The following is a 23,746-nucleotide window of genomic DNA, read 5'->3' as shown; positions in this document are numbered from 1 at the left end:
TCTCTGATACAAAGTCACTTATCTGAGGCATAATGGGATTCCTCATGAGAGTGCACCACCCCACATCATGCAATCAGTCAAGGCTGTGGGGAAAAGCTTAGTCTTAAAACTAAGCTTTAGGCTATAATGACCAGGCCTGCTTACAGCCTGTCTCCCACACCCAATGCAAACTATAAGCGAGCAAACATATACATCATATTTGCAAACTTATTTGACCCACACACTATGCTGGTTATTCTGACTATTAATTCATTTAACATCCCCCACAAGGATCATGGTTGTGCTCTCCTTTTAACACATTCTTTTTAAATTTTTATTTATTTATTCATTTAAGAGAGGAGAGAGAGTGAGAGTGAGAGAGAGAGAAAGGGGGGAGGAGCAGGAAGCATCAACTCCCATGTGACTTGACCAGGCAAGCCCAGGGTTTTGAACCAGTGACCTCAGCATTTCAGATCAACGCTTTATCCACTGCACCACCACAGGTCAGGCATTAACACATTCTTTTAATATGAAGGTTTAAAGTCATAAACTCCCCAAGTTTACACAGCTAGTGATGAGGAAGGACATTATTTGAACTTCACTTTATTATGTTCTGTTGCCCCACATACCTGTCTATCCCACATACCAATCATTCCTCCTATGGCATTTTCAATGCTAGATGCTCCTTCTAGCCTTCAATTATCTTAATATGGAAATATTGACACCTCTTCAGTTTTGCCTCCATCGGCTCCAGGTCTTTTATTATGTAAACAAGCCTTGCCTCATTCCCAGTCCAACTATTGCTGCCACAAGCACGCTGCATACCTTTAAAGTGGACTGATTCTACATGGCTTCCTTTAACCTGGCCATCTGAGAAACGAAAAGATGCCTTAACATATGTGGTTTGTTAACATTCTTTGTTGTTGTTTTTAGCAAGAGACAGAGAGAGGGACACAGAGAGATAGACCGGAGGGAGAGAGATGAGAAGCACCAATTACTTGTTGCAGCACCTTAGTTGTTCATTGACTGCTTTCTCATATGTACTTTGACCAGGTGGGGGGAGCTCCAATTCAGCCAGTAACCCCTTGCTCAACCAGTGATCTTGGGCTTCAAGCCAGTGACCCTGGGATCATGTCTATGATCCTATGCTCAAGCCGGCGACCCTGCACTCAAGCTGGGGAGCCTTTGCTCAAGATGGCAACCTTGGGGTTTCGAACCTGGGTCCTCAGGCCAACACTCTATTCACTGTTCCACCACCTCATCAGGGAAAACATTTTTATTAAGTCTTTTTGAAACCTATTCCGGGTTCTGAGAATGTACAAGTATGACAAAGAAACTGAAACAAGGGGAACATCTGAAGGGGCAACTGTTACATGCAGTGTACAGTCTGCTGTGAGCACGTTGAGCAAGGATGATTTCAGCCCACCAAAGGCATCTTGTGGCTATGAGGCATGGGCAGAGTATAGACACAGTGACAAGGTGATGGAAGACAATTTGACTTTGGGTGATGGGTATACAACATAATCAAATGTCAAAATAACCTGGAGATGTTTTCTCTAAACCTATATACACTGACTGATCAATGTCACCCCATTAAAATTAATTTTAAAAAAAAAAGATTCTTAGACACAGTGATAACTGAAGCCAAACAGTGGACCAAACCACATGAAATACTTATCTCAGTGTCCTAAGGTGGAAGTTTAGAGTTTATGGAAAAGGAAAGCAAGGAAAGAATGAGGAATGAAATAAAAATTGGGGGGGCCATTGTGTGCTAGACACAGTACTGTTTGTTTTCTGGACATTATCTCATATAATCGAACATCAGCAACCCTATGAAATAGGCATTATTATCCATCTTTTACAGGTAAGAATACCGACACCCAGAGAGGTCTCATAACTAAAGCAACTGCTGGCAAGCAAGCCCCCAAACTGAAATACAAGCTCAGATTTTTCTCATCTGAAGCCTGTATATTTTCCTTTACAGTAAGCTGGATATCAAACAAACAAGAGTATTTGAATGGCATGGCTGTCATTGAAGGTAGCCAGGGATTGTGGTTTATATAATATCACAGAGGCCACTGCAGGTGTGGCTATGCTTGTTAGTATGTCAGAGTGGGAGCTTATATGCAGGAGAGAGTGTTTTGTCCATTTGATTCATTGTCACAGTTGAGGCAGTTCCACTTCATTGGTTTTATAGGCTGATTGGATCATTGCCTGTTTGTATGAGGTTATTTCCCTTCTATTCAATTTTTCCCCCCATGATTAGAATGTTGTTTTCCTGAGTGCCAATTTCAATTATCAAGTGAGTGTAACACAACAGTACCCCATAATCCTTCAGTGTATAGAACAGGGCCAGGGGCCCTGTGTGCTCAATAAATGTTAATTATGTTTTTCATTTGGACAAAAGGTATGTGCTCACTCAAACGGAATTAAAAAAAATATGTTTACCTTCATGCAAAAGAAACTTTACAAGCAACTTACAATAGTTACATGGTTACTTGGACAGGTATTCTCCATAAACTAGCATTTGGATCAGGAGGCTAAACTTCAGATTAGGAAAATGAGTAGTTGTCTACAGCCATACCACCCTGAACGCGCCCGATCTCGTCTGATCTCAGAAGCTAAGCAGGGTCGGGCCTGGTTAGTACTTGGATGGGAGGGAAATGAGTAGTTTGGAGCCTTTAGAGTGCTTGGCAGGACATCAGAGCAAACTGGCATAACTACAAAATATCAAAATTGGCCAAAATGTATTTTCGCTTATTGTCCTCAAGGACTAAATATCTGGAATGGTCATTGTTGGCAAAAAAAGAAAAAAAAAGAAAAAAGAAACACAATTACAGAGCCACTACAGCAGGATAAAATAACACAAGATTTCCTGTTTTACATCTTTGATCATAATTAGACCTTGTTATTAAAACTATCACAAATTCAAAGTTTATTCAGCTCAGCAAGCATATAAAAATATGAATAATTATTATAATCCATTATAACTCCCTTATATCCCCTTTGCAGTTATGTGGCTGAGTTAATATCATCCATAGCAAGTAAAAGAGACACTTCTAGAACATAATGTGGGAAACTCTGGAATGAAGCCACATGATTACACCAAGTGCAAAAACTAGCAGAGTGTACAGAAATGTCAGACACTTTAAACTGGTAAAGTAAAGGGTGGTCCAGTTGGCCTGTAAAACCAATAAGCATCATCTCAACTCATAAAACAAATGTTTAAGTAGAACCAATGCCCCAGGAGAAGGCTATACCTAATATTAATCTATGCTTTTAAGGCACATATGCTTTTAAGACAGAAGGTAAGCACCACAGACCATCTTTCTTAAAGAGAAATTGTACCTTGCTGCACAAAAGACCATACTGCTATTTGCTATTCAGAATACAACTTTTTACAAAAGCCAGAACACTGTATTGTTGAAACAGAAGTCAGTGATCTAGAATTTTCTATTTATTAGACTGTCAAAGACGGAAGTACAGAGTACTTAGCATGATAATTCAGAAAGATGAATTGAATTTGAATGGTCTTGGGCCACATCCTTCTAAATTTATTCTTCTTCTTTAGTGAAATGCAGTATAAAAGGATGGTTAGTTCCAATTCATGAACCAGGACACTGTAGATTTTAAAACCCACACTGCATATTGCCAAAGTAGAACAGACCCTTTGCATAGAAGCCAATGTATTCATGGTATCTTTCAGTGAGCTGGTTGTGGTTGTGGTTGTTTTTTAAAAGTGATCAGCGAATATGAATTATCACTTAAAAGAAAAAAAGAACATTTGTCATAAATATTTTAAGAAAAGTAGGTCTTTATCTGAAAGGCTCTTTGCTTGCTGGTTGGCCACGGGCACATTTCGATGCAAAAGGTTGGATTGAATTGCTCTCCATGATAAAGAGCAGAAGGCATATTAAGATTCAAGGGGAAAGAGGGTGAGAATAAGGGCTATGGGTAAATATTAGTAGAATTATCAGGAGCCAGATAGACTGGGTACTGTACACAGAGGTCAGGACAGAAGGAAGGAAGGAAGGTAAGGACGGAGGGAGGGAGGCAGGGAGGGAGGGAGGGAGGGAGGGAGGGAGGGAGGGAGGGAGGGAGAAAAGAAGGGGGAAGGAAGGAAGGAAGGAAGGAAGGAAGGAAGGAAGGAAGGAAGGAAGGAAGGAAGGAAGGAGGGAGGGAGGGAGGGAGGGAGGGAGGGAGGGAGGGAGGGAGGGAGGGAGAGAAGGAAAGGAGGAAAGGGAGGGAGAAAGAGAAAAAAGGAAAGGAAAGGGTAAGGGAAGGGAAGGAAAGGGAATGGAAGAAAGGGAAGGGAAGAAAGGGCAAGGGAAAGGGAAAGGAAAGGAAAGGAAAGGAAAGGAAAGGAAAGGAAAGGAAAGGAAAGGAAAGGAAAGGAAAGGAAAGGAAAGGAAAGGAAAGGAGAAAGCTCAGCTGGCAGTAGGGGCTAGAAAATTCTGAGATGAGGCACAAATGTAGTGATAACTGTTTTTGAAGTAAATGCTTGCCTTGTGCAATGTGACCCTATTTCATGACCCACAAATCTTCATGATATGTTTGATGTGATTGGCTGTCTTGTGAAAGCCAGTGAAGGGACCCAGTTCTATATCAGGGTTGACACAAAACCAAACAATGTCAGTCCTCTTAAACAAAGGCACAAAACATAGAGGCAGGATATATTTGAAGGCTCAGCCAGGATTTCTAAACTAATGTCAGTACTCAGCTACATCTTTGATTAAATCATCAACCTAGAGTCTAGAGACTTGAGCCAAAAATATGATATATCTTACCCAAGACTGCTGCAAAGTTGAGCAGAAACTAGGAGCCTGAGAGAAGAGGCTTATCAAAGGTGACTCATGAAGGTGCTAGGATTTTCATTCCAAAGTTAAATCATAATATCATTGTAAAAAGAATTGTAAGAGCCAGAATGTTCTCAGCAAGAGGTGAAAAGTGTAAAATTGAAGGCAGATATGAGGCAAAGTGGAAAATTAAGTTCTATATCATTGACAACTCAGTCAAATATGTCAATGTTACTTTGAATTTATAGTAATCAAGAAGCTCATAATGTCCCAATGACATGGCTCTCATTGCAGCATTATCTACATTAGTCAAGATACAGAAACAGCCTGACCTGGAGGTGGTGCAGTGGATAGAGTGTCAGACTGGTATGCAGAGGACCCAGGTTTGAGACCCCAAGGTCGCCAGCTTGAGCACGGGCTCCTCTGGTTTGAGCAGAGCTCACCAGCTTGGACCCCATGTCGCTGGCTCGAGCAAGGGGTTACTTGGTCTGCTGAAGGCCCACAGTCAAGGCACATATGAGAAAGCAATCAATGAACAACTAAGGTGTCGCAACGAAAAACTGATGATTGATGCTTCTCATCTCTTTTTGTTCCTGTCTGTCTGTCCCTATCTGTCACTCTCTCTGACTCTCACTCTATCTCTGTAAATAAAAATAAAAATAAATTTAAAAAGATACAGAAACAACCTAAATGGCCAACAATGGATAAATAAAGAAAATGTGTGTATGTATTATATATGTAATATATATAATACACACAATATTATTCAGCCATAAAAATGAAATCTTGCCACTTGCAAGAACATAGGTGGACCTTAAATGAAAAAAGTCACAAAGATAGGTAAAAATGCCATATGATCACACTTATATGTGGAATCTAAAACAAAATAAGACAAAAATCAAGCTCATAGATATGGAGGACAAATTGGTGGTTGCCAGAGGTGTGTGTGGGGGAGATGTGAAATAGGTGAAGGGGATCAAAAGATACAAACTTACAGTTATAAAATAAGTCAGTCCTCAGGATGTAATGTACAACATAGTGACTATAGTTAATAATATTGTATTGCATATTTGAAAGTTGCCAGGAGAGTAGATCTTAAAAGTTCTCATCACAGTAAAAAAATTCTGTAACTACGTGTAGTGATGGATGTTGACTAGATTTACCGTGGTGATCACAAATGTCAAGTCATTATGTTGTTCACCTGAAACTAATGTAATGTTCTATGTCAATTATACCTCAATTTTATAAAACAGACCAAGGGACTACTATTTATTTGTTAATGGTAGACACAACCATTATGGAAGAAAGTATGGAGGTTCCTCAAAAAACTGAAAATAGAATTACCTTATGACCCAGCAATCCCTCCACTGGGTATATACCCCAAAAACTCAGAAACATTGATACGTAAAGACACATACAGCCCCATGTTCATTGCAGCATTGTTCACAGTGGCCAGGACATGGAAACAACCAAAAAGCCCATCAATAGATGACTGGATAAAGAAGATGTGGCACATATACACTATGGAATACTACTCAGCCATAAGAAATGATAACATCAGATCATTTACAACAAAATGGTGGGATCTTGATAACATTATACGAAGTGGAATAAGTAAATCAGAAAAAAACAGGAACTGCATTATTCCATAGGTAGGTGGGACATAAAAGTGAGACTAAGAGACATTGATAAGAGTGTGGTGGTTACGGGGGGAGGGGGGAGAGGGAGAGGGAAAGGGGGAGGGGGAGGGGCACAAAGAAAACTAGATAGAAGGTGACAGAGGACAATCTGACTTTGGGTGATGGGTATGCAACATAAGTGAACGACAAGATAACCTGGAGTTGTTATCTTTGAATATATGTATCCTGATTTATTAATGTCGCCCCATTAAAAATAAAATTATTTTTAAAAAAATAGTAGACAGGATTTTTTTCCCTAAATTCTTAATTGATTATCCTCCTACAATACTTCACTTTACCATACAGCAAATATGGTGGTGTTGGTAAGAATGTCTTCAGATGAATGTGTTACTCCGACTTAGCTTTTGAAAGAAAAAGAAAAAAAAATGAGATGGTAGAGAATTCCCACTAAAAAATATAGAAGACAATATATATGTATATTAAAAAAGTTAAAATAAATGAAAAAGATTCTTGGACAGAAATTTTGTCTGTTAAAGTAGGCCTTGCTTCTTTTTTGATTAGCATCATTTCTTCATTTAAAAGAAGCATATGTTATATTTTTTGTTTGATAACTTTCTGATAGCCAAATTAAGTGGGAAAGTAATTTCTATATGTATAATTTTCAGCGTCAATACCTACTCAGAAATTGTATTTCACTTGGCTTTAGACCCCATGGACTTTTTTGTTCAGTATTTCAGATTGTTCTTGCTATACTTTCATCAAAAATTAACGGCCCTGGCCGGTTGGCTCAGTGGTAGAGCGTCAGCCTGGCGTGTAGAAGTCCCGGGTTCGATTCCCGGCCAGGGCACACAGGAGAAGCGCCCATCTGCTTCTCCACCCCTCCCCCTCTCCTTCTTCTCTGTCTCTCTCTTCCCCTCCCACAGCTGAGGCTCCATTGGAGCAAAGATGGCCCGGGCGCTGGGGATGGCTCCTTGGCCTCTGCCCCAGGCGCTAGAGTGGCTCTGGTCGTGGCAGAGCGACGCCCCGGAGGGGCAGAGCATCGCCCCCTGGAGGGCAGAGCGTCGCCCCCTGGTGGGCGTGCCGGGTGGATCCCGGTCGGGTGCATGCGGGAGTCTGTCTGACTGTCTCTCCTGGTTTCTAGCTTCAGAAAAATACAAAAAAAAAATTAATAACAACAAGTCTGAATGTGATGAATCTTTTTACTTAGAATCGGTATTAGTTTCGTAAGGCTGCCATAAAAATTACCTTGAACTGGGTGGTTTAAAACAACAAATTTATTCTCACAGCTCTGGAAACTAGAAGTCCAAAATCAAGGTCCCAGCAGGGTTGGCTCCTTCCAGAGGCTATGAGGGAGCCTTTCTTTCAGGCCTCTCTCCTAGCTTCTGGTGGTTACCAGCAATCTTTGCTGCTTCTTGGCTTACAGACACATCACTCCAATCTCTGCCTCTCAGTTCACATGGCTTTACCCTCTCTATACATCTGTGAATCTGTATGTCCTCTTCTTATAAGGACACCAGTCACATTGGCTTAGGGCCCACCCTAATCCAGTATGACTTAATCTTAACTAATTCATAGGTAGAAACCCTATTTTCAAACAAGGTCACATTCTGAGGTTCTGAGTAGACATGAATTTGGAGAGAGATGGGAGAAAACACTCTTCTACCCAGTACAGACTTCAAGTTTTAGACTGTAAGCTTTTGGAGGGCAGTCTCCATGTGATTCAAATTTTTACTCTCTAAAGACCTAGAATCATATGGAAGCTGTTACACAAATTAAACTAAACACAGTAAAGGAGTGAACATCGAGTAAAGACAAAACAAAGTACAAAAGTAAATCCATTAAAAATACCTGAACTAAAGCAGTTTGTAATGAAACTTGGAATACTTTATGGATTTTTTTTATTATTTTAAGCATATAAATCATGTATCAGTCCCTGGGAGTCTATTCCCAAAAAGTCCCCTGGGTCACAATGTTAACAAGAGGAACCAAAAACTTCAATTGTTCCTCATAACAAGATTCATTCTTCCAAGAGCTCTTTCAAGTTATAGAACACTTTAATAATACAACTGTAACCCAGTAGGAGTTCACAAGGTCACTCTTGAAGTCCCCATACCTTGACACAGACCTGAAATATTCTCTTAAACCTCAGATTTACCACAATCCTATAATATCATTTGTATGCTTTTACTAGTCCAGTAGTAAAATAATATCACCCCCAGGTATGCCTCCATATCAATCCAAAATAATACTTTCTTCAGTGGAAGATGTCGTTGTTATAAAAAACAAAGAAGGTGGTCCATAAAGCCTACCTCAGAGCATAACCTTGGCCTACCTCCCCAATCCCCAGCCATATGTGCAGTTACAGTAAGATGTCACCAAGGGCCACTGGATCCAATCATTAAATTTAGTCCCTGAAAATAAAATCTCTGCCCCATTATTGTCTTTCCATTCATCTTCTCATTTGAGCTTTCAAAATCTTCTCTTATCCCTAACACTTCTTAGGCCTCTCTTCTATACTCTTATGTTGTTTATTACTTGCCCAAGTCTAGTTTATATGTCTGAACACACTAAGCAATAAATATAATATATAAATGTAGAAGATATGTAGTGGTTTTTACTCTCAGGTAACCTGAAGATCTAATACAGCCTTTATCACTAAATGAATACCTTCTATCAAAACTGAAGTTTATGTTTGTAGGAGATGCATGCTAAAGTATTTAGGAATGAAGTTTTATTGCACCTGCAAGTTATTTTTAAATTGTTCAGTAAATATATATATATATATATAGATGGTAGATATACAGACAGGTAGATAGATAAAACCAATAAGGCAAAACGGAAATTGTTGGATTTAGATGTATGGGGTATTTATGGTCTTGCAATTTCTCCGTATATTTGAAAATGCTGACAAGGTAAATTTGGGCGGAAATTAAGCTGGAATAAATTTAAACTCTTCTATTCCCAAATTCCATGACTGCATGTATCTAAATACCTCATCAACGATCCTCCCAAAATATCTGCCATCTGGACTTCTCATTTGTACAAATGTCACCTCATTATCTCACAACTGAGTTTTGACATGCTGGAGTGATCCTTGATTCTTATATCTCCTTCTGACCTTATATTCACTAGCCCCATGCTTACTGAGTCTTCCTTTCAATTTTATATGTTTCACTACCTTTGCAACCCACTGACATCACCTTCAGTCCATCCCTGGTCTATTTCAGTATCTTACTTCCTGACTTGATTTCATTGTCAGTTGTGCTAACACCAATTTTATCATGTCACTTTCCTACTCTCAAATTTTCAGTGACTCCATATTTACTTATTTCTTACTCTCTATCTCAAATATTTCCCCCCACTATTCCTATAGACAAACCCTAGACTCCACCCAAATAAGTCCATTCCTTATTATATCCTGTGTTCCTACTTTTGTTCACGCAACTCTCCTACATAAAATAATCTCTCCCTCACCTTTGTAATTATCCAAGCTCTATCGGCTGTCACTTAGTGTATACTAAACCTATTAAGGCTATTTTTTTATATGTAAACATACTCTCCTCTCCATCTACAGCCTTGGCCCTTATTATACCCAGAGATTCTTTTTTCTTTTTTTTAAATTTTTTGACAGAGACAGAGAGACAGATAGGTACAGACAGACAGTAAGGGAGAGAGATGAGAAGCATCAATTCTTCATTGTGGCACCTTAGTTGTTCACTGATTGCTTTCTCATATGTGCCTTAACCCAGGGCCTACATCAGAGTGAGTGACCCCTGGCTCAAGCCAGCTACCTTGGGCTCAAGCCAGCTACCTTGGGTTCAAGCCAAGGACCTTGGGCTTCAAGCCAGTGAGCTCTGGGCTCAAGCTAGGGACCAAGAGGTCACATCTATGATCCCATGCTCAAGCCAGTGACCCCTCACTCAAGCTGGTGAGCCCATGTTCAAGCTGGATGAGCCTGCGCTCAAGCTGGCAACCTTGGGATTTCGAACCTGGGTCCTCAGCCTCCCAGTCTGATGCTCTATCCACTGCACCACCACCTGGTCAGGCTACCCAGAGATTTCTTAAGAATGTAACCTCCATGAGGGCAGAACCTTGCCTGTCCCATTCAGTGATTTATCTCCAACACATAATAAATGTATAATATTATTCATGAAATAAATGAATACTGTGCTCCAGGAAATTTTCACTTATTTTTACATTTAATGTTCTAACATTTCCCACATATGTATACTAAAATCTTTCCTATTAAAAATAAAATTAAAATACTTTTAAAAGAAGTTGTATTAGTCAGGGTTCCCCAGAGAAACAGAACCAACAGGATATTTATAGATATGCAGAAAGACATTTATTATGAGGGATTGGCTCACGCAATTGTGGAAGCTGAGGAGTCCCAATACCTTCAAATGGAGACTCAGGAGGCATATTTCCAGTCTGCACTTGAAAACCCAAGAACCAGGAGCACTGAAGTCCAAGAGCAGTTGGAAATGAATATCCCAACTCAATAAGAGAGAGAAAATTTGTCCTTCCTCCATTATTTTGTTCTATTTACACCCTCAGCAGATTGGATGATGCTCACTCGTGTTGGTAAGAGAATGTTTTTTACTCATTCTACTGATTCAAAAGCTAATATCTTCCAATGATAATGTCTTCCAGAAACACTCTCACAATTCCATCCAGAAATAATGTTTTATCAGCTCTTAGGCATCCCTTAACCCAGTCAAATTGACACATCAAATTAACCATCACAGACTTCCACAATTGTCATGAAAGCATAGCAAATAGAGTAAGTGTTTGAGGTATGAGAAGTACTGTAGCTCTTCCCCTCAAAAAGCACATTCTTGGGTCTCTCCGACAAAATGCAGGCACAGGTATATACACACATTGTGAGTTAAAGAATATAAAAAGTTCAATAGTTAGAACTCTAAAGATAAGGTCCAGAGGGTAATATCTATTGATGACCACAAGACTACAACAGTGAACACTATGTTTCCTCACCTTGACCCCACATCTAACCTGCATCATTGAGCCTCTCAAATGCCATCTGTGTCAGTTCAATCTTCCTTGACTCTTGGACCAACCTTACTACAGGGGAGGGGCACACAAGAGTTCCCACTTGAGGACCTCACTGATCTAAACTCAGGATGTTTTCACTATTGGCCTCACTCTTACCTTTTTTCCTACTTCCCCCCAAAAATGTGTTCTTATCCAGTCTCTCCATTCTCTTTCCTCTTATTTATCTTGTCTGAATTTTGGACATTAAGATGCTCAAAAGAAGTCTGTTTAATAGAAGAAAACCACATCCAAGATGCAGAAAGCAAGTTTAATAACCCATCTCAGCACCTGAAATTTCTGACCCTGAACATCAAAATCCCAGCAGCTCTTGAAGTTAGAGTTTTGTTTGGCCAACTAAACAGTGATACTCATGGGTCTGTCTTTCCTTGCCCTCTGTACTCTCCATTGTTAGATATATAGGCATTTGCAAACATATGCACACATGTGTGTAAGTACACACATACACACAATTTTTTTTTACCTCATATTGTGACCTAGATTCAGGATTATATCATTCTGTAGCTAGCTCTAGGAAAACAATACCCAGACCTGACCTCATGGTTAGTCACCCGTTATTAACCAAAACCTGATCATTTAATCATGATTATCCTACTTGTATCACATTCACTAAGTCCCCTTCTTCCATCTCCCTCAAAATACTTTTATAGAACATGTGTCCCTTCCACCTTCTATTGGGAGAAGACATGGAAATCATCTTGTTCTACAAAATTTCTACCTTAGTTCTATAAGCCATAATTCAAAATATTGGCTCTTGGGTGACTTAATGTCATTTATACACAATAAATTTTTGCATGCTCCTTTTTGTCCTGACTGGTAGAAGAGCCAATTTTGCTTAAGAAAATATTTCACCTCCTTAGATTTATGTGTGGGCATTGGGCTGTCAGGAAAATAAATAAACACCATTATCAAATACATTGTTTTCCTCTGGAGCCTTCACTTTGAGAAACTTTAGAGATATATTTTTTCTCCTGTATTATTATAATTTGCTCATTTCTGAGGTTTGTCATTATTTACCTCTTCTGTTTTCTTCAGTTAGATTCTGTTGTAACCTTCTATGCCCTACCTATCACAGTGTTCTAATTTATAAACTACATCAAATAGATGGAGTGTAAATATTAAATCTGGGAAAGCATGTTAACCTCTCAAATTAACAAACTGAAAGGTTATTCTAATTACAGATTCATTTCTGCAGCTAGATTAAGAGCCCAAAGTAAGACTAAATATGTGAATGTAACATCAACCCCAAACTGCCTATTACAAAAGAACATATAGGTTACAAAGAACGTGTGTGTTTCATGTCACAGTGAAATTGGCTTGGGGAAAATTAATGGTGAACTATTCAGAATAAATGTAATCAGAAATGTACTTAAAATGTTTCCATCAAATTTCAGTTGTATCTCAATCAGAGTGTCTTCTGTGAACTCTTGGGGCTCTTGAAAAATAACTCAGACAAGCATGGGATAGATAGATGTTTAGATAGCATATTTTAAAACAAGGAGTTTGTGTTTGCTTCATTTAAAATTCAGCTAGACAAAGAGATGAAAAATAAATTCACATAAATAATGGAAAATTTAGAGAAAAAATAATCAGGCCACAATTTAATACTAACCATGACTCTTCTGCAGCCAACAGCACTGGTGACATTCTTGGTACACTTCCGATGTAAAGCCTAAAAGTTGTTATGATCATTAGAAGCTAGCTATTTCTACAGTGAGTAAACTTGTAGCTATTTGAAGAAATACACTGCTTCGTGTGAAATATAATTCATGATGGTAAGATGGTGTCTATAAACATAGCCACTTAAATTTCTGCATTCCTTCCATCCCCTTCAAAACATTACTACCCCATTAGGTGTCAGTAATTTTCTTTTTTTGACAGAGACAGAGAGAGAGAGAGGAACAGACAGACAGTAAAGAAGAAAGATGAGAAACATCAATTCTTCATTGTGGCACCTTAGTTGTTCACTGATTGCTTTCTCATATGTGCCTTGACCCAGTGTCTACAGCAGAGCAAGCGACCCCTTGCTCAAGCCAGCTACCTTGGGCTCAAGCCAGTGACCTTGGGCTTCAAGCCAGTGACCTTTGGGCTCAAGCCAGCAACCAACCATGGGTTCATGTCTATGATCCTATGCTCAAGCCAGTGGCCTTCCGTTAAAACTGGTGAGCCTGTGCTCAAGCCAGATGAGCCTGTGCTCAAGTCTGTGACTTTGGGATTTTGAACCTGGGTCCTCTGCATCCCAGTCTGATGTTCTACCCACTGTGCAACTGCCTGGTATCAGTATTTCTTTCTGAGTTTTTATTTTTAAGCATTGCAGTGTTTTAAAGTAGATAATTTTTAGAAAGAAAAAAGAAAGACTAGAGAATAATAGCAAGTTGTCTAAGATCGTTCTTGAGTCATGTGAAAATAGGACCAGAACGAGGGTCCAGGAGATTAAAGCTTTTGCCTTTATCCATGTTATCCTAGAGAACAATTCAGAAAGGATGGAAAGCAGGCTCTGCTCAGCCTTTCAAAGTGCACCTCTCTAAGGTGACAGTGACATGGGCATGAACAGGCTGGTTTGGATATTAAAGGGGTTTTTTGATGTGTCAAACTAGCAAAGAAATAGCCTTTATTTCTAAGTTAAATGAGACATAGTAGTAGATCTAATTTTCATTATATATATTGAAGTTGTTTATTTTTTCTTTATATTTATTGAAGTTGTTCATCACATGGGTCAAAGGATCACATTGTTCTGTAAGTCACATTACAAAGAAATCATAGTCCTCTCCTACCATTAGATTTCACAAGTCATAAAAAGAAAGACTTCTAACAATTATAGCTAGAGTTTGCTTAAAACAAAATAAAATGAAACAAACAAACAAACAAACAAAACCTCCATAAGCCTAAATACCACACTTATTTTGCTACTCCTAATATTTTCTTCATCTTAATATCCCACCATTGAAAGCTAAGGATTTGGATCATTAGTGCCCTACCGCTTCCAAGATGCAATCACACTAACAGCTCTGTAGCATAAGTTTGGTTATATCAATAATCAGCATTTGCATTATTCTGACTTATAAATGATATTTATAGCTGAATCATATACTGCATCATGGTTATTTTTCTTTTCTTGCACAACTTTGTTTCTGCCAGTTCAGAATGGTAGTGCTCCTCTTCTTAGTTTTCTATATACTTATTATTAATTTATTTCCCAAACTCTCCCTTACTTGTGTAAAAGTCCTCTCAGTATGGTTAATCGCTCCAGTTATTTACCAGTTTCCTTTACTTGGAGACATCGTTCTAGAAGCTTCTGGCCTGCCCCAATGTGGCCTGGTACTTCTCCAGGCATACTGCATGGCTATGCGCTGGGGAATCCCTTCAGCTCTCTAACATTGGATTTTACATTTATTCCACATGCTGTATCAGCCAGTCCATAAGCAATGTCCTTTCCCTTCATTATAATGTTGATGACACACCTATGATACCACAGTTTCTTTTTAGGTCATTTTGCTTAAAGTCGCAGACTCTATCAACGACATCAACGACTTCCTGTATTCTCTTATATGGTGAAGTCTTGTCTACCAGTTTTCTGAGTAAATATTGAGAGGACCAGGCTGTATAATATTTTTATTATAGACTCACATCTAATTGACACCTTGAAAAATTTTAGGTTTCTAGTCCTTTTGCATCAAAAGTTTGAAGGCATGACTCTTAGCTTTCAATACTGTTGAAAACTCTGAGATATTATGATGACTGGTCTTTTCTAAGTAATTTTCTTTTTTTCTCTTTATGTTTCTTTAGAATCCTCTCTGTTTCTGGTGTTCTGAAATGTTCTTTGAGTTGAATCGAATTTCAAACATTGACCTACTAAGTGAGCTGTTGCAAACTGGAAACTTATGACACGGGACATTTTTTAAAATTACATCTCTGATGTATTTCCTCCCCTCTAGTCTCCATGTTCTCTTTCAAATTCTTATTGTTTAGTTAATAGCCCTCCTAGATTGGATCTAAAATTTTCTTATCTTTCTACCAATGTCTTTTATTTAATCTTTTTTTAACATTAAGATAATAGTAGCAAACATTTATTAAGTATCTCTTGTATGCCAGACAAGGTTCTAAGAATATTACATATATTAACTGACTCATTTAATCCTTACACTAGTCCTACCTTCACTTAATCTTTTGTTTCTACTTGCTTAGCTATTTCTTCAACCTCATCTTGACATCATTTTATTTATATGTCAGCAATTACTGAACAGTAACCAAGTGTCAGGCACTGTTCTAACAGCTGCAAATACAGGAGCTATACAAAGCAGATGCCCAAAGCCCCACACTTGTGGAACTGACAGTCTATTATTTCTATATTCTATTATCATAGACAAATCAACAGGCCAGGTAAAATGTCTAGGATATGACACAAACAATAAACAGCATAAGTAGCTTTTTTTATTTTCCTTCTTTTACATGGAAAAAAACTAAGGTCAAGGGAGGTCAAGAAGAATGGTAAACTGAAGGAAAAAGTAAGAAGAAAAGCTAGCTGAAAAAGGCTGCAATTTGAGGACTTTCAGTGAAGAATGATATCCCTGAAAAGGTAAAATATGATTAGATATCTTATGGAAGTGAGGGAACGAGGCTTACAAATCTCTGGGAAAAGGGCATTCCAGGCAGAGAGAAGAGACACGCCAATGTCGTAATGAGGGAATGAACCCTATGTTTGAGGATCAGCAAGAAGTCCAGTGTGAATGGAGCTGGAAGAGTGAGGTGCAAAAGAATCAGTGATAAGGTTAAAAAATTCCAGAGTGGGAGGATAGAGGGCCTTGCAGACATTCCTAAAAACTTTGACGCTTATTCCAGATTATATGGGAAGTCAGGATCAATCTGGTTGTTCTGTTGAGAATAAATTGGCATTTCTCTTCCTGGCAATGGTAGATTACCAAGTTTAACCAAACCTCCCTGCTCAGAAAAACAACAGACCTATGTTTTACTTTTCCTGAAACTAAACCCTCAGAACTGGATCAAGGTAAATAATAGGCATGGAAGATCTAATTGCTTCTCAAATAGAATTGCATCCAATTCTATTTTCAACCCCTCCTTCACCCTTCACTTTCAGGGGTGTCACCAATCCTTGAGAGATTTTGGTGGTCCAAGGCCATAAATCTGTTGGTCTCTCAACTTCCTTTTCTGTCAAGTAAGGATTTGATTTAGCTCTCTCCGACTGGCCAGATCAGCTGCCAATCATCCTGCATTACAGCTGACAATAGGTGTGTTCATCACTAATACTACTCTCTTTGTCCTTGTGATTTTATCTTATTTTTATTTCTTTACTCACATTTTATAGACATTTCAGGAAGACCAAAAATAAATTTTAACTGTCATTTTAAACAAAAATTGAAATGCAGCAATTTTGCCCTTAAAAAGCAAACTACCAAAGAGCCAAAATAAAGTATAAGTTAGTAATTCAGTATGGAGTCTCCAAAGCCAGGATACTTGGTTTCAAAAACAGATTTGAGGAAGTTATTTCACCTCTCTCTCCCTTGTTAACCTATTTGTAAGATTTTTTTTTAAATAACAAGCCTGGCCCTGGCTGGATAGCTCAATTGGTTAGCATCGTCCCAAAGCACAGAGCTTGCCAGTTTGATCCCTTGTCAGCACACATACAGAAACAGCTCAATATTTCTGTCTCTCTCTCTTTCTCCCTTCCTGTCTACTGAAATCAATAAATTAAAACAAAACAAAACAAAACAAAAAAACTACCCTAGTGTAGTACTCCAGCCTGCTGGGAACTACCAGTGTCGCATGAAAAAAAAAAACCTACTCAAGACACAAACTTATGTCAAGAGGAAGAGAGAGGGAAGCCTGCCAAGGAGTCAATGAAAGACCTGAATCTCCTTCTCCCTAAGCTTTTATTATCAGAAGCAGAACAGAGGTAACAGGCTTACAAAGGAGGGAGATCAGGTGACAAGGGAAAGAATGATTAATGGCCATTTTGCTGACATGGAAAAAGGGCTAAATTGATCAGAACATTCTTTTCTTTTGCTAATTAACAAGCACAAAGGAAGGGGCAATCTAGAACCTCTAGGCTAACTTTCCAAAGTCTGTTCACACGCATTCCTTTATGTCTGCACAAAGGTCACCCACTCACACTTTCTTGGTGTTTGCATCTAAGAGACATTACTCAGGACTTTTAACTAACAAGTCATAGTGAGTTCAAGGTTAGATGGATGATTTCCTACACCCTAGACGTGGTGTGATTATAATACAAATTCATATATACAAATTAGTTTGCCTGCCACGTGGCAAGTGCTCAATAATTTTCAGTTGTTATTAGTAATCTCACTAAATCTGTGTATGTGTGTAAAGCCAGTAGCCACGGCCACCATCACAGCAACCTGGCCCATGCAGGTTCGCACTGGATTCAGACAGTCGGTAAAGAAACAACAGAGCCAAAAACTGGTGGGCCATAGTCTTTAATCCTAGCTTGCACCCGGCGGACAAGTAAAAAACACACACTGGGCTCCAAATCCCACTCACATTCAGTGCTCACAAAGCTACTGACTTATCCGAGTTTCCTAGAATCAAAGGTTTCTAGTTCACCAGACTTATTCACCTCTGTTCCCCGTCTCCTTCCTTCTCCCTGCACAAACTCTGCACAAACTGGCTTCTCACTCAACACTCTGCCATCTTGGCTGCTTCTCCTGGCCTCCTCCACATGGCCTCTCTCTGCTCTCTCCTCTCTAATGATAATCTCAGGAACCAAGAGAGCAAGCTCCCTTTCTGCCCCTTTATAGTGTAGATTCATAACCTTTAATCCAATATACAAAATAGGGAAGTCTCTAATACAAAGTCACTTTCTGAGGCATGATAGGATTGTTTCACCCCACATCAAAAAGGGTGAAAAAGCTTAATCCCAAAACCAAGCCCCAGGCTACAAGGATCCTGCCTGCCCACAGCCCGCCCCCAACACACATTAACATCACCTGGGCAACGGCCTCCACATGGGCAGCGCCATCTTTAACAAAGTGAGCATAATATATTTTATCTGCCCAACAATGTGCCTTCATAATACCAAGGGGAAACAGTGGAACATGTTTGCAGCAAGCTTTTGCAAAAAAAAAATTTTTTCACATAAAAAGCAATCCACTGAAATATACATGTGTATATATATATATATATATATATATATATATATATATATATATATATATGGAATTGTTCGCAATCTTTCTATTTGCTCTTCATTGTTTTCTTCTTTCATATCTCCAAATTTGGTGGCCCCACACCCATTCTCTGTTTTCCTCTACTAACACATTAAGTACATTATAAATCTGCTACTTTGGCACCAGCTGAGTTCTCCTATTAACCTCCTATTCCCCTTCACTATGGGCTTCCTTCCCATCAGTGAGAACCCAAGCAATCTCTGGGTCTTCTATCCTACCTTACCCTGAGTGTGTATTAGAACATCAGCAGTTTAGTCACAACCTTTTCCAGGTCCCTTCCCTCCCTTACTACTAGCTTTGCCCTGGGGCTCTCTATTTTTACCTCTTATGCATGCTTGCCATCAAAGGACATGCTTTGTTATTATCAGAAGCCAGTAAACAGAAACTGTTGGACAAATGAGTTTGTAAAATTTGTATTTTTTGAGTTTGCTCACTTTTTGTGTTAAAAAATGGTGCTGCACAGTGCCAGGTGTGTGATCTGTGAAATTACAAATTACCCTTCTGCTTGAGAAGGACCACTGTCTTGCTAATGTTTGCTGGAGGAGAGGAAAGAGACAGAAGCCATGTTTGCAGAGTGAGAGAGCAGAGAGAATGCAGGGTACTAAAAAAGAAGCCAGTTGTGCAAAAAGTTTGAAGAAGGAGATGGGGAACAGAGGTGAGGGGCTTTTGCAAGCTCCTCTGAGACTGGTGGGGTCTTTGATTATAGGAGGAACTGGAGAAGATTCTCCTGGTTGTGGAACCAAAGAATGTGTCAGGGCTTTGTGAGTTCTAAATGAAGAAGGAAGTGTTTTCCCTGCCTGTTTGTCAGCCAGTGAGATACTTCAATAAAGGAATGGTCCACCATTTTTTAGCTCCACTGTTTCTTTACTGTCTGCCCAAATCTAATAGGAACCTGCATGTGAATGGCCATGATGGCTGTGACTACTGGCCATACAAAAACCATTCCATTTTTATGTATTGAAAGAAAAATCAATTTCACAATACAATATTTTTAGATGTCAATTCCCTGACTCATGGATGTGGTTGCCCAAATTCTAAGATAGCAGCATCTCTCTCTAATCAGGCCACTGCAACAGGGGCAGAAAATGGTGCCAAAATCAGTCATAGCCTTCCTGCTACATGAGTGTTTCAATAAATAAATAAATTGTTATACTTTTCTCTGCAGAAGCAAACCATAACCTACTGAATCTTATTTTCTAATTGCTCAATGATATTTCAAATTATCCATATGCATGCATCTATATGCATGTATTTAATTATATATGTATGTGTATTTTAAAATGACTGGAAGGAAAATACATACACAGTAAAGTTAATTCATAAAAATGTCTAGTTTTAGATCTTTTATATGTCTGAATTGAGATTTTGGCTTTGGTCTTCTCTGACTAACCAATTTAGAAACAGTCTTACCCTTATATATATTTTGATTAGCCTTTCATTGATGGGTGTCCTTATACCTCATTTTCCCCCCAATTGTCTGGTTGGGCTCATTTCAGCAGCTCCTAAATTGGTTGCCACTGAAAATAACTTTCACGTGAAACTTCAAGACAAACTTTTTCACAGGTCAAAAGGTGAATCCTACTCAGATCAGAGTGACTTGCTGGAGTGACAGGTCAGAGACTCATTGGCTCTGCCTGAAGCAGATCTTGTTTTTTTGCTTTTGAGCTAGAAAAGCAACAGAGTTACTATAAATTCTCCTGAGCAGATGAAAACAACATTGAGTTGGCCATTCCTTCTATTTATATTAGTTTATTCAAATCTATTAACACCTTAGTGGTGGGACTGTAAAAATTCAGTGTCTTCGATGTTTAGTTTCCTTCTCTCCATATTTTGAGGAGCAAATGAAATCATGTATATGAAATCACTTTGTAAACCTGGAAAATGTTACATGAATATAAGGGAATTATTATCTTTACAGATATGAAGCATTTTCTTCAACCAAATTATAGTTTGACTGATAATGTTCTTCAGAGAAGCAAAAATGATAAGTCTAAGCCTCCTGGGTTTGGAGAAAGGTTAAAGATGGTTCGTGACTTAAGTTAAATGCCTCAAAGGTCTGGGTCACTGAGAAATTGTCCTTTAGGTTGGGTGACAACTATTAGAATGTGAGAGATCTTTTTGTTCATTTAGTACCTAGCATCACTGTAGCTATTCCATAGATGAAACTTGTCCCTCCAGTTATTCCTCCAAACACATTTCTGCAAGCTTTTATCATGTACGTGACATAATCACAGCATCCCTACATATGTCACAGTATATATCTGAAACACCTTTTGGAATTAATGAAAGGAAAAGAACTATTAATTGCTCTTTATTTTTAAAAAAAACTGTTCATATTATACTACAATGTTGTCAAACTAAGGCCATGGGTAAAAGTCAGCCTGCCACCACTTGTTATAAAGTTTTATTAAAACATAGCCACAATCATTTGTTTACATATGATCTATGGACCCTGTTGCATTACAATGACAAAGTTGAGTCATTGTAACAGAAAAAGTATGGCCGACAAAGCCAGAAATATTATGTGGCTCTCTACTGAAAAAGTTTGTCGGTCCTTTGTATTTCAAAATCTTAGGATACCCACTAAAGTTCTAACCCTATACATCTTTATTAAAGAAACTTCTTCCACGTTATGGAAATGGAGCAGTTAATTGAGATCATTAATTACTGAATTGTTAAGAAGTTGTTTTTTTTCCATTTTAGTTATCTTGAGAATGTAGAGGTATTGTTTGTTTGCTTCAGTTTTCTGTTTCTGATCTTTAAGAGAAAGTAAACTACAACCCCCACAGAAAGTAACAGTCATTTTAAAAACAGAGTAGCTCTCACCTGACTGGGTGCTGGTGAAGTGGATAGAGTGTCAGACTGGGAAGCGAAGGACCCAGGTTTGAAACCCCGAGGTTGCCAGCTTGAGCGCAGGCTCGTCTGGTTTGAGCAAGGCTCAACAGCTTGAGCCCAAGGTTGCTGGCCAGAGCAAGGGGTTTGCTGTAGCCACCTCCCCCACCCTCTCAGTCAAGGCACATATGAGAAAGCAATCAAGGAACAACCAGGGTGCCACAACGAAGAATTAATGCTTCTCATCTCTGTCTCTTCCTGTCTGTCTCTCTCTTTCTCTCTGACTCTCTATGTCACTGTGACAAAATAAATAAATAAATAAAATTAAAAATCAATAAATTAAAAAAAATTTTTTTAAAAGAAAAAAAACCAGAATAGCTCTCTTAGATGAAAACACCAGCTTTTGTAGACCAGCTCTCAATAGAAGAATGAGCTTTAATCATTTTTCATCTAAGCATTATAAATAATAAGGCTGAGCTTTATGAAATTATGCATATTATAAGCAAGCATGTGGCAAATATTTTTTTGACAACAGAAAGTAAAAACTTAGTAACCACAATTTATCGCTATTAGAGAATTACCCAGAGGTCTGTGATTTCTATGTATGAGTTTACATATATTTGATCTTATTTCTTACTGTATGTATTGATCATCTATTGTTGCATTACATATTACTCCAAAATTCTGCTACTGGAAAGAGCAATAAATACCTACTATTAAACACATTTCTGTTAGTCAATAATTCAGACATATCTTACCTGGGTCATCCGGACTACAAATCAGTCTCTCATGAGGTTGCAGTCAGGATGTGAGCTGGGGCTGTAGTCATCTGAAGGCTTGACTGGGGCTGGAGGATCTGCTGTTCAAGGACTTTACTCGGCCACCTGGATTTCTCTAACATGCCCACAGAGTTCCACCAGTCTTCACCATCGCCTAGTTCCAAAGCCACTCTCACATTTAGCTTTTTTGTTATGGGGACACTATTTCCAGACACCAAAATCTATATTAATTATCTATTGTTATGTAAAAAACTTAAGAGTTTAAAACAATAAGCCTTATTATCTTATACAGTTTTTGGGGGGTCAGAAATCTGGGCATATCTTAGCTAGGTGATTCTGGCTCAAGGTCTTTCATTAGGATGTTGGCCAGCATTGCGGTCATCAAGGGGCATGACTAGGGTTGGAAGATCCATTTCCAAAGTTCCCCATTCATGTGCCTAATTGTTTGTGTATCCTCATAATACAGTGGCTGGCTTCCCTAGAACTAATGTTCCAGGAGAAAGGGCAAGACAGAAATCACACTTGGAAGTCACACTTAGTTTTTTTCTACAATATTCTCTTAGATAAACACAGATTAACCTCATTTAGTATAGAGATGAGAAACACTAAGGGCCATCTTGGAGTATGACCACTACACTATAGTTCTTAGTTAATTTACTCCTTAGAGTAACTTTAAAGAACAGTTTCAAATAAGTCTATATTTCCTTATTTGCAATCACAAAATCCATTAGATCCTGAAAACAAGTGTATTCTTCTTAAAACTCTATTGCTGGCCAAACTTTCCCCAACCTGAACTCAACTCATCTGTCAGCAAAACCTGGTTTAAACTGATAAGAAGCTAATTATAGTCTATCTCACTTGGTGTGAACATTTCTACATTTTACTGCATAAATGCATTTGATTAGGTGGTATAACCCCAGGCTCTCCTGGAATGTTTGGTAATATAAAATATCTGAACCATATTATTTTTCTAAGCTCTAAAAGATTATGAAGTCCAAAGATAGTTGGCTCCACTGGTTTGAGATGAAGTTGGAACTTAACAGAAAGGAGTGCTGATCTGTTGTGCTTCGAGACTGAGTTTACAAGACCTCTTCCGATGCTGGAAGCCATATGTATAGCTTCTTATCATTTTCATGGAGACATCAACACACAAATGCTAGAAAAGTCCCTAAAAACAAGCAGCTCATCTCTTAATTGGTGATTAAAATAACTATAGCTAAGAAATGAGAACCAACACCCTCCCATTCTCTACTATCTTTCTCCCTGTGGTTTTCTCTTTTCTTTTTCACTTATAGAATTCTGTTCCTCCATGTTCTCCTGCCATTCTTTCCTTGACATTTTAAAAATACAATAACTAACCCCCCCAAAAGTATTAACAAAACAAAAAGATTGTATCTGTGGCTACCAATAACTAGCACCCAAGCACATTTGGCTGTCTGATACCATAG

The sequence above is a fragment of the Saccopteryx leptura genome, chromosome X, assembly GCF_036850995.1.
Source record: "Saccopteryx leptura isolate mSacLep1 chromosome X, mSacLep1_pri_phased_curated, whole genome shotgun sequence".
Classification (NCBI taxonomy): domain Eukaryota; kingdom Metazoa; phylum Chordata; class Mammalia; order Chiroptera; family Emballonuridae; genus Saccopteryx; species Saccopteryx leptura.
The sequence above is the reverse complement of the archived record's forward strand: the minus strand, read 5'-3'. Positions refer to the sequence as shown.